The sequence below is a fragment of the Octopus bimaculoides genome, chromosome 6, assembly GCF_001194135.2.
Source record: "Octopus bimaculoides isolate UCB-OBI-ISO-001 chromosome 6, ASM119413v2, whole genome shotgun sequence".
Taxonomy (NCBI): Eukaryota; Metazoa; Mollusca; class Cephalopoda; order Octopoda; family Octopodidae; genus Octopus; species Octopus bimaculoides.
This window is the reverse complement of record NC_068986.1, coordinates 63,644,668-63,656,740: the sequence shown is the minus strand read 5'-3', so window position 1 is coordinate 63,656,740 and position 12,073 is coordinate 63,644,668. Positions and strand designations below refer to the sequence as shown.

Sequence of the window (12,073 nt, the reverse complement as noted above, 5' to 3'; positions counted from 1 at the left end):
TCACACATATATATATATACACACATCACACATATATATATATACACACATCACACATATATATATATACACACATCACACATATATATATATATATATATATATACACATCACACACATATATATATATATATATACACATCATATATATATATATATATACACACACACACTACATACTCAAATATATACATATAAATATATAATACACATACACAGAGATATATAATGTCCTACCCAAGTGCCGTGCCACTGAGCTGAGCCAAATTAATTCCTGCAATAAGACGGACACCCGATACATTGAACAGAAAGACTGAGGTAGCGTTTTCACTTACTGTGCAAGCTCTATAGGATACACGAATCAACACGATCGCATACTACACATATACATAACGCCGAGCCGATGTTACAGCATGCCTTACTAACGATAGTAGTTTCTCTTCGTTGTTCTTTTATTCAATCCACTCTCCCTCTGCTGATGGTTACTCAGTATCCTACTCTGCCTTTTTCTCTCTCTCTCTCTAACACGCACTCTTTATCCCCCTCTCCGACTCCATCTCTCTCTATCTCACGCAGAGCGCATATTGTTCTTACATGTGTTAAATGACACCAGATCGAGTTTTAAAAATATGAAATGCTGCACTGAAATTACACAACAGAAATTATTTAATAAGACTGTTAATAAGAATATGAAGCATTAGTAAATATGATGCCAACTTTCAAGAAATAAAAATAACACTTAAGCCACTTACCGTTTTATAAGTACAATAACGCCATGTTGGATGTTTAACTACTACCATATATGGCATGCCGGAGCTAGCACCCGTACATAGGAGTTTCGTACTTTTTTTTCTTTCCTTCGTTTACATTCTTTTCACTGTTGCTACTGTGAAGAAGGAAAATAATTATACTCGCTTATTTATTATTAACTATGGAAGACAACCACGTCACAAAATTTGGTAGCTGCCATCTGTTTTTTTTTTTATCGAATATATTTTGGGGGCAAGAAACAAAACTTGGAAAAATATTTACTGCATTTTATTTCAAAACAACCTTTTATCAATGTTAAAGATATCTCATTAAAAATAGTCACTCTGATATCTCAGAAAGACAATTGCTACGGGATACCATTTTGTTTTGTATGAAATACCGTAGTTGTACATTGTGATTGAATGTGTTCCTTGTTCGTTCCTTTGAGTTAGCGCAAATGAGGAGAAAAATAAAGTTTATGAAGGAAAATTAATTTAAAGTTTTTTTTTCTTTGCCAGCTAGGAACTTGAAGCTTTTAGTGTTAATAACTTTCACAAAGCAATTGTGCAATATTTCTTTTTAATAAAAGAATTAACATGACGAGTTGTGTCTATTTTAGTATGAATGGATGAACGAAACAGCTTGGAAGGTTTTATTTTATTCAAATAATAACGAATCTCAACAAAATGATCAAATACTAAAGGCTATAGACATGTAATTTTATTTTTTCTAAGTGCACAAAATTTTTACTCTTTGTTTTGATTCGAGTCTTAATCGTAACGAAAAAGAGCAGATGGGACTTGTATAGAATACATTATTCTTTGTTATTTCATATCTCTGACAAACTGTCTGTGGGTGGTGAATCAATAGTGTTATTAACAAGTGTAATTCTAGAAGACAACCGTAAATCTTAAACGTGTTCAATCTCGCTACGTGGATCATAGCTAATTCGTACGACATCAATAAAGTAGTAAACTGTATTGCTTGCTTACAGGATTTCATTTGAATGGTTGATGAGGACATCCTATATGTTCAATTGGATGTTGAAGACGAAACTTCGAGAAAAATGGTTTATTTCTTTTTCTCGAAAGTTTTGCTTTTAATTTTCATTTTCTAAATGCCTCCTTATTTTTTGTGCATAAATATAAAAAAAAATTTTAACAGAATTTTTAAAAGGTCGTCCTATATATGTATTTGGTTCAGAATTACAATGGCTTAAGTCGAAAGCTGATAGGAACAACTGGTAATAATATTGACTACTATATATATACAAGAATTTGGATTTACAAAGACTTATTGATTTCTCTTGACTAGACACAAGAACTATTCTTTTCTTGGAGAGGGTTGTTCAGTATATTAGTATATCCTTCCCAATAGAAGCTTCGATGGTTTGGCACTCTGATTTGAATCTGGCGGTCATTAGTTGCATGACCGCCGCTTGGCCAGCGATCCATTGTTTACGTCCTTCAATCTTCGGGGTTTGATGCTGCGATGAAGGGTACAGATATTCGCTCTTTTACTGATATTTCCTTCTTAAATATGCCTTATGAGAGACAAGGAGGTGGTAGTGTCACGGCGAAATGTAAATATGTGACATTTATCTTGTTAGAAAGATGTCCATACCCGAAAATTAAACACAGAGAAAAAAAAACCCCGTGCCGTGGCACATTCTTTTCTATCCAAGGCACAAGACCCGAAATTTTGGGCGTCGATTAGATCGACCCCAGTACGCAACTGGTACTTAATTTATCGATCTCGAAAGGATGAAAGGCAAAGTCGACCTCGGCGGAATTTGAACTCAGAATGTAAGGACAGACGAAATACCGCTTTTGCCCGGTGTGCTAATGTTTCTGCCAGCTCGCCACATAAGTGTTGTGAATGTGCCGTACACATTCACAACACTTATGTGCAGAATATGGGGTAGATTTATAATTGTATGATTTTAAGAGCCAACGGAAGAAATAATAAATATTTTGTTGACACCAACTAAAGTTAACGAGAAGAGGAAAACATTAAATAAAAGAAGGTAAACAAACAGGTGGAAAGGGCTCAGTGATGGAGCTGCTTCGCGATAAGAACATTCTGGAGAAATGATCATTGAATAGGCTTTTAAAATATTTTGTGAGCACCTAAATATTCAAGAATATTTTGAATATTGTTTCCTCGTGACACAAAAAAAGTGCTTTTGTTGACAGATTTGTAAATCATGTTGTCAGATTTATCCATACTTATAGATTTACGAGTGTGGATGAAACCGGTCTTTGGTAAATTTTATATCTGAATTGATTGGAACCTTTCCAATCAATTATTTTCCTAGCAATCAATTAATTTTAATTGGGATACAGGCCAATCAATTATTGCAATTAATTATCAATTATTTTGCCGAACGTGAAAACACCATATATCATATTTTAGAGTGTTAGCTTCGGTTTAGATAAGAGCCAAAATGATAGGAAAATAAAAGGTACGTCTTAATAGTTTCAAAAAACTTTATCAGAAAACGTTCAAAGTTCAATTTTATTGATTTAGAATAGGAAACAAACAACATGTATACTCTACATTGTACAGTAGTTGAAAAACAAATAAATTGAAGGTCTTTAATTGAAAGATTTTCTCAGTTAAAATGTGCTAATATAGCAAAAGGTCATGAACGATTGTAGATTTTTGAAACTAGGTCTTCATCCCGGAAAGCGCGATTGACTTATAGAAATAATTACATTTCTAAAATCATTGGTATTAAGTATTGCCGAAAATCATTAAAAGCGTAACCTGCTGAGCTGAAGAAACGTTCCAAGATGTTGGACGTTGGTAACAAAAATCTACAGCTCGGATATTGTTGAGATGAAATTTTATATTTTTTGTGTTTTTTGAAACAAATTTAAGCAAAATCATCATCTTCTGCAGGTAAATCAGACTGTTGTGACGTCTGTCACCACTTTCAGCTGGTGTAGAGCAATCACTTTCCTCTAGTTAGCTCTGCTTCTGCATGTTCTAAAATTTTCACAACTCCACTTTCAAAATCTAGGCTGTTCACAATGGCTGCCAATGGGAGCAAATATTTAAAAAACTCCCCGTAAAGATACTATGCGAGAATTTCGTCTAAAAGAATTCGAACATCTCTGAAATCTATTTCTCTTTTTTGCAAGACGACTGTTACCGAACGCAACTCTCCTAAATTGTCTTTTAGAGTCTGCAGATCATCATGATCGCGTGGAGTCAACAGATAATCAACCAGCTTTGGATCGCCTTGAAAAGAGTCTAAAAACGGCTTGAGTTGGACATACCTCTCAATCATGTCGTAAGTACTGGACCAACGGATTTTATTTCTTTGTATAGATTGCAAAGGCATTTTTCCCAAAGTTTACCCTCAAGTTTTAATGATTTTAGCTTATCAGCATATTAATTTTATCAAGCAGAACTTCCTGCTTGTTGAGACAAGGAGAAACAGCTAGATTGAATTTATGAGAGGCACATCCAATCAATGGTACTCTACACAAATTCGCTATAGATTTGCTCACTTCAGTATTATCTCTGGTAATAGCTACAACATTTTCTAAATTTTTGTTATAGACACTTAAGACATACTCGATAAATTCAACATCATCAGAAGCAGTGAATGATGTTTCACTTACCATTGATGAAAATGCCAGCAAAACAGTACAATAGTCATTTTGATAATTGCATGAATAAGATGCAAAAAGTCCGATGAAATGTGTTGAACCCTTAGTTCAACTGTCGATTACCAACGAAAATTTACTTGGAAGTTCATCAGATACTTTCTTTTCCACTTCTTGAGTAAGCTTCTCCATGTATTTCTTTAAGGTCACATTTGTCATACTTCAGAAGTTTGTGTACTTACGAGTCAGTGGGTCTTCAATAAAGGAAAATGGTTTTAAGCCAACACATACCCATTCAATCCAATCATAAACATTTAAGACTGAGCAACTGACCAAACTACTTCTTGGTGAAAGAAAACCTGATAAAGATGGTTGTCCAGTTGCTTGTGAAGTAGAATACTCTAGATGTTGGTGTTTTATATGTCTCATAAGATTTGTCCATCCAGTTACTTTTTTCTATGTCAACTTTTTTCCACACTTGCATTTCCTTACATATTCACTGTCTGTTTGGTTAAAATATTTTCTGACAATTTGCTTGTTTTCATACAGCATGGGTTAGTTTAAAACAAAAGATATTTCACCATTCCACTGATGAAAGTCTGATTCAGTTGATATGTTGGAGCAGAATTCAAGATACAACTGTATTGCAGGTGAAGTTACAATTTAATGACTTGAAGACAGAATGTGTGAATCATTCTTGGCGGTCAGAACCAAGAATCACTCAAGTGTGATTATTTGACAACATACACAATAGCCAATTCCCAAACATGACAAAATGTGTGAATCATTTTTGGCAGTCCTAACCAAGTGTAAACAATTGACAGCGGTTATTTGACAACATACATATTAGCCAGTTCCCAAGCATGATAGAATGTGTATCATTCTCAGTAGCCTGAATCAAGCATCAACACTTGACAACATACACAACAGTCAATTCCTAAGCATGACAGAATGTATGAATCATTATCAGTAGTCAGAACAAAGTGGCAACACAATACCTCAAATAATAATAGAACACTGTATTTGTCAATTGAACGTTGAATGAAGTATGAGTCATTTGAAAAACTTTCACTGACAACGTTGCAACGAACTGCAATTAATTGCATTTAATTGATATGATAGCAGTCAATTATTTAATTGGCAGTATGACTCCAATCAATTAATTGGACCAATTAATTTTTCATCAATTAATTTTTTACAACCCCTGAACATAGATGCATCCAAAATTCTTCTAGCAAGGTTTCAGCCCCAGGTATCACAGAAGACGACTCAAATGTTCCTAATGTAAGCATCCCATATATTCATCACACATGAATATATGTGTGATGTTTAATTAAGATTGTATGTAGAAATAAATATATTTTTTAAGTGGATTGACAGTGAAGTAAGATGATTGCATTTTTAAAAACTTCCTTTTTTTTTTTTTTTTACAGTAGGACACAAGATTAGAACTTTGTAATAAAGATGTCAAGTAAGTGTGAGCTACATTTATGCCCATGAAAATTGTTTCAGAATGTTTAATACAGTACAATATGTGCATTATTTTGCTATTTTTTCTCTAGGTTTGGCTGTTTTAGAAAATCCAGCAAGTGCTTGGTTCAAATCTTGCCAGATTAATGAAATTCAGTCTGAAGCATTACTTTCCATATTGACAATGATAGGATTAAAACAATGTCATCTCAATAGCAAGAATTAAAGTTAGAAAAAAGTGCTCAGACTTAATCCTATAATGCATCCTGTCCAGCAAGTACTCTTTCTGCTAATAACATCAATCTTTAGTTAAGATCTATTGTCAAGTAATGAATCCACCCAATAAAACTGTAACAAACATCAAATTGCTTTAAGTGTTATCTATGTAACCTTAGATTCTAATTGAAAGGAATGGGTCTGCAATGTGTTTTTGTATGCATAAGTCTATGGAAAATTAACTTGGTATGAGCTTTTATACACATAGGTTTACAAAAAAGTGATATTAATATTTTGCAAAATTGCATTTATGGTTTTACTTCAGTGCTAAATTGGGTGGAAGGAAAGTGAAAGCTGTACACTATGTGCTTATATTCAACCCCCATAGTATCTAAACTCAGAGCCTTGAGAGATGAGATTAAATACATCTAATCTATCGTATCTGCCATCATTACCATCCATCCTGGTATTTTAGTATTTTTAATTAAGAAAGAATATGGTATATTCTACTACAAATGGCATTTGTTGAATTATTATTTTATGGTATGGCTTTGATTAGTGTGAAAAATTTCTCATAAGACTTTTTGAGAGATAAAGATTGTCTATGCCTGCTCTACATATCACTCAACCAACTAGAAATAGCAGCCAAATCTTTCTTAAGTCACACTACCATCTTTGATAAAAAGTGCATATTGGATTAACGTTGTCTAAGATATGCCTTTGATCATAGATCTGTTTGACCAATGCTGATTCTGTGTGATACATGACCTACTAGTTTCCAGATTTCCATGATAAAACTCCGAGTTTTGGATGTCAGGGCGGAAACCGACGCACAAATTTTTATCCCTGCATGAACAGCTGGTTTCATATTGTGGTTTTTGTGTGTTGTGTGTGATTATATTTTAAAAATTAGTAGTTGTGCTGAAACTGATGTATACACAGTTATCTGGCCATCGAAAAAATGTTATGAAAATGACCGTTAAACAAAGGGAAATTACTGTGTGATTGACCGTTATTAAGATAAAAGAGCTATAGACCGCTAAGTAAGGGGAGGGAGTAAAAATGTCCATAGAATTCGTGTAAGCGCACAAGTCCATACATGCACATGTGCGCCTCCACACCCACGTACATGCGCTTATATGTATATACTCATCCACCCTCACTTGAAACACACATATGCTCACCCACACATTCGCCAAAAAATATATACATACACGCTCGCACACACACAAACATACATGCACAAAAAAGGTTCATACACACGTCTATATATGCACATACACAAGAAAAAAACGGCTAAAGGCAAAATACAGAAAAAAGTGTAAAAAATTGTAAAAAAAAGCAATAAGAGTGAAACACGTCTATATACGCACACACCCATGTCTATATACGCACATACTCGCACACATGCACACATCCACAGGGTGGAAGGTAGAATACAGAAAAATATGTGTAAAAAATACGAGCAATAAACCTATGAACCAATATCTCTATAAATATGTAAAAAAATATAAAAAATATATAAGAAATATAAGTAAAAAATATAGAGAGATAAAAAGTTTGTACATGGACACAATATAGAAAACAAGTCCGATTTGTAATTTCAGGGGCACCAAAAATGTAACAAATATTTAGCCACATGTGGACATGATCCCAAAATTTCAGTTCTTGAATTTAGACATGTGGCAGGGTCTAAGCTGCTTTTCCAGATGAACCATCTTTCCATATCACAAAGACCACACTTTCCGCTGCCGTCCGTGTAGGGCTTACACTTAGCTAAGATCTTCCAATGGATGTTGTAACTGACACCTTTATCATTTAAGGACCATATATGACTGGACGATTTGGTCGTTTTCCTTTTATCCCAGTGTCTGAAGCTCAAGGTGTGATTATTGAACCTGGCCTTGAAATTACCCTCTGTAAGGCCCACATATTTCTTCGTCGAACCTGTGTCCTTAGTAGATATAGAGTCCATGGTGGCTTCATAAATGATGGTCTCGGACAGGCAAGCTCCATTTAGCAGGCACAAATTTTTATCCCTGCATGAACAGCTGGTTTCATATTGTGGTTTTTGTGTGTTGTGTGCGATTATATTTTTTAAATTAGTAGTTGTGCTGAAACTGATTTTTAAGTTATATCTATTGAAGAGCTTTCTGTAACTATTGTTGACTGGAAAATGTCTATCTATCAGTGCTAAGAAATACTTGCCTATATTAAAGGTCAATTTGGGTGAGTAGGAGGGTGTGAACCAGATAGTTTTCCTATTCCTATGTTTCCTTTTCTTTATTATTGGACTGGTGGCAGGTGTATAGGTCATTTTCTTGCTATATCCACTATCTTTTAGAGCCTTATTATATACTGGGGCAACGCTATTAAAAATGTCCCTATCGGAGGAGAGGCTAGAAATTCTTTTGCTAATGTTTTTAACTAAATTTTTAAACAAGCGAATTCATAGAAATCAGTACACAGGATAAGGACATAACCTTCCATGCTAGAAAGACTTTACTCTTCAGCAAGAATGCAGAGTGGGTCAAGACTACCGATACAGAGGGTGCTTTCGATGTGAGCATGAGGTCATATGATGGAGCAGGCATATGCAATCTTATTGGACTATTCCTACTCGATACGTTGGGCAAGACTTTTCCTGATGTATACTTCGCCATTTAAAAAGATGATGCCCTGCAAATACCAATGGATTAGCACAGGATCGGTTTAGGAAGGACATTATCCATTTGATGAAAACTTTTGGCCTTAGCATAACTACAGATACTAATCTGACAGTTGTCAATTTCCTAGATGTACCCTTAGATCTGAATAAGAATATTTACAAACCTTATAGGAAGCCCAACGATAGACTTAGTTATATTAATGTGGATTCCTGCCATCCCCCCATAGTGTTTAAAAATTTAGTTAAAAACATTAGCAAAAGAATTTCTGGCCTCTCCTCCGATAGGGACATTTGTAATAATGTTGCCCCAGTATATAATAAGGCTCTTAAAGATAGTGGATTTAGCAAGGAAATGACCTATACACCTGCCAGCAGTGCGGGCGCGCATGTGTATGTATGCACTTACACAAATTCTATGGACATTTTTACTCCCTTACCTTTACTCCCTCCCCTCACTTAGCAGTCATTCTAATAACTCTTTTGTTTTAATAATGGTCAATCACAAAGTAATATCCCTTTGTGTAACAGTCATTTCCATAGCATTTTTTCGATGGCCAGATAACTGAAGAGATGGCAGCATCGGTTTCCACCCCGACATCCGAAACTCGGAGTTTTATCATAGCTACCGAGTAATTGTCACATATTACTTACAGATATATATATATATACATATATATATATATTCATATATATACGACAGGCTTTTTTCAGTTTCCATCTACCAAATCCACTCAAAAGGCTTTGGTCAGTCGTGCAATGGGATTGAATCTGAACCATGTTGCTAGGAAGCAACTTCTTACCATACAGCCACATCTGCACCTGATTGTTTATTTTTTTAATGTATGTGGCAGATGCTCAGGAGCAATAAACACTGAGAATGTGCAGAAAGCAACCTTTACCACACTCAAGGGTGAAAAACTAGAAGTTGTTGATAGCTTTCGCTACCTAGGTGACCAAGTTTGTTGCGGGGGAGGGTGCACTGAAAGTGTAGCTGCTAGAATAAGAATAACCTGGGCAAAGTTTAGAGAGCTCTTACCTCTGCTGGTGACAAAGGGCCTCTCACTCAGAGTAAAAGGCAGACTGTATGATGTATGTGTATGAACAGCCATGTTACATGGCAGTGAAACATGGGCCGTGACTGCTGAGGACATGCATAAGTTTGCAAGAAACAAAGCCAGTATGCTCTGATGGATGTGTAATGTAAGTGTGCATACTCGACAGAGTGTAAGTACCTTGAGAGAAAAGTTAGACCTAAGAAGCATCAGTTGTGGTATGCAAGAAAGACGATTGTGCTGGTATGGACATGTGGCAAGAATGAATGAGGATAGCTGTGTGAAAATGTGCCACACCCTAGCAGTTGAGGGAACCTGTGGAAGAGGTAGACCCAGGAAGAACTGGGATGAGGTGGTGAAGCATGACTTTCGAACTTTAGGCCTCACCGAAGCAATGACTAGTGACCAGGACCATTGGAAATATGCAGTACATGAGAAGATCTGGCAAGGCAAGTGAGAGCATAATCTGTGATCTCTGTCAGAAGTATAGCCAGCTCACTAATCTGTATCTTTACTTCAGTGAACACTAAAAACCCTGTTTGCGAAAACCTGTTGAAGCAAGTGAATTTGGAATTTGAAATTTGAAATCTGAAATCGAAATCGAACCGAATCCGACGACTGGCACCCATGCCAACCTCTCCTTCATTGGACACTAAACTCTGCTTGCGAAGACCTGTTGGGGCAAGTTAAATCGTAATTGAACCATACTTGATGACTGGCACCACACCAGTGGAGCACTAACAGCACTGTCGCGTGTGTTCATTGCCAGAGCAGCTGTCTGGCTTCTGTGCTAGTGGACTGTAAATAGCACCATTTGAGCGTAATCGTTACCAGCGTTGCCTTCTAGCACTTGTGCTGGTGGAATGTTAGAAAATCCTTCGAGCGAGGTCATTGCCAGTGCCGCTGGACTGGCTCCCGTGCAGGTGGCATGTAAAAAAAAAACATTTTGAGCATGGCCATTGCCAGTACTGTGTGACTGGCCTTCGTGCCAGTGGCACGTAAAAGCACCCACTACACTCTTGGAGTGGTTGGCATTAGGAAGGGCATCCAGCTGTAGAAACTCTGCCAGATCAGATTGGAGCCTGGTGCAGCCTTCTGGCTTGTCAGTCATCAGTCAAATCGTCCAACCCATGCTAGCATGGAAAGCGGACGTTAAACGATGATGATGATGATGATGATTGCAGGATAGGTGTGAGAGGCCATATCTGGCTGGTTCGCACATAAAACAGCTAGAATATTTTAACTGGACAGAGCTGGTTTAAATGCTAAAGGGTTAAACCCTTCCCTCCTCCCACCATTCCCAACTCTTTGGTTGTCTTGCTCCATCTCTGCATTCCATCTTCTTTTCCATATTTACAATAGCCTCTTCTCTTTGAACTTACTGACTGTATACCATCCCTCTTCAAAAGCTGTTAGTACACCTACCTTTATACTTTCTGACACCAACACTCATATATTTCCTCATGTTCTACTCTAAACATTGAAAATCCTTTCTTCTCAAAATCCTGCTTCTTTCTGGAATTCTCATCTGGCTCATATGTTCCCACTTATCACAAATCTTCAGCAATTAAAAGATAACTTAACATGCAATGAGCAATCCAAATTCCCCATTACTCTGTTACAGAAAAAGCACACAGACCTTATGCACAGCCTTTCTGATGGGTCAGCAACTGAAAACAAACATTGCATCAAATAGAAATAAATGAAAATCTATGCAAATGAAATTTACATTTCTAAATGTCTGATTCAGTCTTCACTGTAGTCTCTTGTGCAATTTTAGATAGATAACGATTTCTCTTTTATATAGTATATGATAAACTTTATGAATAATGATATCTAATATTAGATTATATGTATGTGTCTGTGTGTCCATAAGCACACACACACACACACACACACACACACACACACACACACACACACACACACACACACACACACACACACACACACACACACACACACACATACATACATACTTATATATATATATATATCAATCAGTAGTTCATATATCCAAACAAAACACTCGTTCCAAGACATTAGAGTAGTAATATTTAGGTTCTTTTGTTATAGGCGGTCAGAGAGTGACCATTGATTTAGCACCAACAAGGCACTTAGCTGTATTAGGTGACCCATCAAACTCAAATGGCCAGAAACACATTTGTATACATGTTTATGTGCCTTTGGCCATTTGAGGCTGACAAGTCACCTATATAGCTAAGCCCTTTATAGGTGCAAAACCAATGGCTACTCTCTAACTGTCTATAACTAACAACCTTATATATATATATATATAT

The 12,073-nt window shown here is 36.1% G+C and overlaps 1 protein-coding gene and 1 long non-coding RNA gene across 32 annotated transcripts in view; one reads left to right on the top strand and one right to left on the bottom strand.

Annotated features, from left to right (window-relative positions):
• LOC106878372 (rho GTPase-activating protein 5) overlaps window positions 1–853 on the bottom strand; it is a 336,880-nt gene extending 336,027 nt beyond the window's left edge. For 6 of the 31 annotated variants that reach the window (XM_052968797.1, XM_052968803.1, XM_052968796.1 and 3 more), the window contains exon 1: window positions 336–549. The gene's annotated coding sequence lies outside the window, so the exon portion shown is untranslated. The other 25 variants (XM_052968793.1, XM_052968789.1, XM_052968806.1 and 22 more) reach the window with 15 other exon arrangements.
• A 496-nt stretch (window positions 854–1,349) lies between these two features.
• On the top strand, window positions 1,350–6,202 carry LOC106881513 (uncharacterized). Its single transcript, XR_001410866.2, has 4 exons — window positions 1,350–1,464; window positions 3,938–4,048; window positions 5,801–5,838; window positions 5,930–6,202. It is a non-coding gene; the product is annotated as an uncharacterized LOC106881513 (long non-coding RNA).
• The last annotated feature ends 5,871 nt before the right edge of the window (window positions 6,203–12,073 follow it).